General features: G+C 36.5%; 1 pseudogene; it reads left to right on the plus strand.

Moving 5' to 3' along the window:
• The first annotated feature begins 361 nt into the window (after positions 1-361).
• LOC149044090 (uncharacterized) lies at positions 362-2399 on the plus strand (annotated as a pseudogene).
• Positions 2400-4398: the final 1999 nt, after the last annotated feature.

Genomic DNA, 4398 nt, shown 5'->3' on the forward strand with positions numbered 1-4398 from the left:
GAGGTTGTTCAAAATGTGACAAGAAGTGCGATTTATGAAAAAACTATTTAATTCTAGCTTCGAAATTTCAAAGTTCGGCAACTGGTTGTCTTACTTACTGGGAGTTCATTGTTAGGTATACCAAATTCTATGCTGCATATATATATATATATATATATATATATATATGTTTTTTAATCGAGGCAGTTTATTTTCATAAGGAATTCTCATATTCTGTATGTCACGTTTCTGTACAAAGAACATTTTATGACCTTTTGTTTTCTTCAATTGTAGCCTTGTTTTGTTTTGATTGCGTGGTTATAAGATATCCTTTTCTGGCTAGCCGCACAAAGAGTTATTTCAGTTTAGTTTCCTTTATGTCATGGAAGTATATTAGGCCCTTTTCACACTAACATTTTAGCTTTAAGGAGTTGTCCCTGGAGCAAAGAGGAGTTTTATTGGAGTCTTTCAGAGTTTTTTTACAACATTGGAGTTTTCTTGTCCCTGGAGCCAAGATCAGATGTAAGTCACAATCGTTAGTTGTGTTTTCTGTTGTCAGATTTGTAGTTTAGCTCGTTTCCTTAGCTTAGACAGGTCATGTGTTCCTTTTTAGTTTTCACTGCAAGTGTTGTAACAAGTCGGCTAGCCTGATTACATGATTCAGTCCAATAAACGTGTGTAAGTGTCTGCTGTCTGTCCCATACTTCACTGTGGTTGACCTGGCCGACCCAATTATGCTGCACCCTGTGTCTGCCGTGCTGGGCACACAACACTGCATAAACTGACCTTATTATTCAGATCTTGTGAGTTTTTAATTTTTTTTTCTTTTTATTTATTTTAATTGTTAATTTATCTGCAGTTTGTATATTAAGATCTGTATAATTAAAGTTGAGTAAAGTAAAGTAAAGTAAAAATATTTGAAGCTTTTAATTCTCAAGCTGTTCTCTTTTATGGTAAGTAATACATGGTCATATCATACAGACACCATGAAATTGAATTCTGCAAAATTGATGCAACCTTGTATTAGGCCAGCATTCTAAGGTGAAAATAATTAATTAAATCTATTCGTATTATTTTCAAGAAAAAAATGCAGCATGTTGTGTATTAGTATCTATCTGTAGCTCTTATAATAGGAAATTAATGAATTTTTAAACTGTTTAAACCATGAAAGCAGTTTCAGATCTTCAATGCTCATCAGCACTTGCACCTTCCAGAGGTTCTAAAAGACCTTGGCCACTTGTGGTCAAACTCATGCTTTCCATTTGAGGACTACAGTGGGGATTTATTCAGAGAGTTATTCCATGGAACAAAGAATGTGGATGGCCAGGTTTATTCCTGTATCATGTACACGTAATGAACTTTTTATCCTGTTATGTACTAATCAGATTATTATTATCATGGTCAACAAAGATCAGATGATGCTGAAATGTTAACATGTCCTGAAATATGTAAAACTGTCAAAACGATATTTTGATGACATAAATTTCTTGCTTTTGGCATAGCTATTGATATATTACTCAAATGATGTTTGATACAATTTCGTAATATTTCAGATTGTCACAGCAGTGTCAATAATCCAGAAGTTGCCTGAGATAGCCAGATTTACAACCCCAAGCATTTTATGAACAACTTACTAATGAGTGCTACAATGCATGGTAATGACATTTGGTTAGTCATTACTGTTTTATGTGTGTAGCAAATCTCTTTACTGTTATTACATGATGATCGAGTGTAATGGTTATAGTGTGCTGTGTGTGGTGGCATGATCTGCGAGGGTTTAAACCCTGATGTTGTCACTGAGCTGAATCACTTGATATGTAGCTTTAGTTAGGCAGTTCTTTCTGTAACTCTTGATTCACGTGAATTTTACTTTTGAAGATTCATGGATTATGCTATTTCCCCTTGTGATTTTAGATCAACAAAAGAGAGCACCGCAGAAACCACACATGTTGTTGGATCCTTAAACCAAGTTTGGACCAATTCAGCACCCCTTACTTAGGACCAGCTAGAAACACTGCCACCAAATCATGAGAAAATGTGGGTGTTCCAGCAATGTTTCACAGCAAGAGACAATGCTGGATGATTACACTGTGGAATTTCAACATCTGGATGACATGCACTATGGTTCCATACACACTTATGTGAAAGTTGAAGAAAAATGTTGGAATGCACTATGTAATGAAAAAAAAAGTTCATATCATTTGCCCTGTCATTACTTTGCCATTATGGAAATTTTGGAGATGGCTAAGGAGCAGCTACCCAGGTACAGAGAAAGGACAGTAGTTTACTACATCACTTGAATAAGACATCCAAAAGGTAAAGAATGTGGTTCAGTACAGAATGTGTGGATTTTGTGGACAATATCACTCGCAAACCTTTTGTATTGTATGGACACACTGGAGGAAAGAGTTCCTATTTAACCTGCATTGGTGCCAAAAGAGAAAAATAATTTAGAGAAATGTGTGTATGTCTGACATCATCATGCTTAAATGCAAAAAATCTTCCCCAGAGCTTGGCAACTACCAAACAGATTAGCTGTCTACCTTATTTCTTATTGGCACAAATGCAAGGTTCAGGTGGCTCTCAAGTATAGCTGCGTGGATAATATGTGCAAAAGGATCAATTCAGTGTAGTATTTGTAGAGATTACAGCTAAAGGTAGTACTTTTGATAATTATCAACTCAAACTAATTGAGATCCGGGGTAATTCTGGACTGAGGAGCCTTATGAGCATTGAACTAAACTGTTAAAGATTGTTTGCTTTATTGAACTACAATGTACGTTAAAGGACTAACTAGTGAAATATGATAATTTCTGGGAAAACATGTTAAGGAAACCCAACGAAGGCCCATTTTGAATAAAAGGAGTAAGTTTTTAAAAAAAACTGTGGTACTGCACCACTGATAGAATGTAACAGGTTGGTGGCCTCCCATCGTTCTGACGAAGTACTAACAATTGAAATGTCAACTTTTAACTCTTTACGGTGGCCAGAGCTGCACAAGAAATCCATAGCTTAAAACCAGCATTTCAAGATGGATTAGCAAAGTGTACTGTATCTTGTGATGGCACCTGGCAAAGAAGAGGTTTTTCCTTTTCAAATGGTTGTGTCACTGCCATCAGCATGGACACTGGAAAAGTTTTGGATGTTGAACCCCTAAGCAAAGTCTGCAAGAAGTGCAGGGAACATGTATATCTTCTCTTGCTCAGAAGAGAAACACAAGCTTTTGTACTCAGGATGTTATGGAGATGGTAATAGTAAGAGTTATAATTTGATAAAAGAACAGTATGTCATTCATAATGTACAATTGCAGAAGAAGGAATATGTTGGACATGCACAAAAAAGACTTGGCACTGCTTTACGTATATTCAAGGAGGAGAAGAAAGGAATGAGTGGGGAAGGAAGACTGACAGACAACACAATTGATAAGTTACAAAATTATTGTGGTATTGCCAACAGTGGCAATTCTGATAGTCTTCCAGTTATGAAATCAGCTATTCATGCAAGTTTGTTTCATTGTGCATCTGTAGCTGACAGAAAGTTGCATTTGCAGCATTTCCCAGAGAGTGCTAATAGCTGGTGTGGGTACAAGGGATCAAGCCAATCACACCAACTACCACAAGCATGTGGCTGGTCTACCCTTAGATGTCACTGCTGAACTTAAACCAGTCTTTTCCAGACTGAGTGAAGACATTCCTCTACACAGGTGTCTTGATGGAAAGACAAAATTGAAATGAGGCCCTCAATGCTATGTTCTGGGTGAGAGTACAGAAGAGTGTCTTTGTTGTCCCTGAGATCTTGCAGTTGGGCATTTACGATGCAGTAGCCCACTGTAACATTAGATGTCAGGCTTCTGTGAAAGTTCTTGAGGAACTTGGAATTTCTCTTTGTCATTATTGTAAAGATGAGGCTCAACAAGCTGATTCAGTCTGAATTCTAAAAGCCAGCTGCAAAGAGTGATAAGTCAACAAGTCTCAGCAGAGATTGCTTCCCTGCAAAAAGAAAATTGATCAACAAGAAGAAAAGGAGGGTGATACCTATGAACCTGGTGGACTTTGATGGGTCAAATGGAAATTAGCACAAAATATTGTTTTCTGTGACAATTCCTACTAAGTGTTACAGACTCAAAACTTTAATCACATTCTTTTCATTTTTGTAATTTTGCTTTTATACTTTATATTCTTTGTTAGAATATTGCATTGTATCCTAGCATAGCTTTATGCTGGTTATTTTTTGTTTAGTTTAATTCAATTTCAGTATGCAATCGACTTAAATATGTTAATTGGTCACATGTACCTATTGCCCTCTTGCCACACAGCTTTTTGCTGATGAAAACATCACTAAATGGTATAGTTTGAGCATACAACCAAACTATGAATGGTTCTAGAGCATTTTCAATAAGAGCACCCAGACTCTGGAATG

The sequence above is a fragment of the Pocillopora damicornis genome, chromosome 6, assembly GCF_964200805.1.
Source record: "Pocillopora damicornis chromosome 6, jaPocDami1.2, whole genome shotgun sequence".
Lineage (NCBI taxonomy): Eukaryota > Metazoa > Cnidaria > Anthozoa > Scleractinia > Pocilloporidae > Pocillopora > Pocillopora damicornis.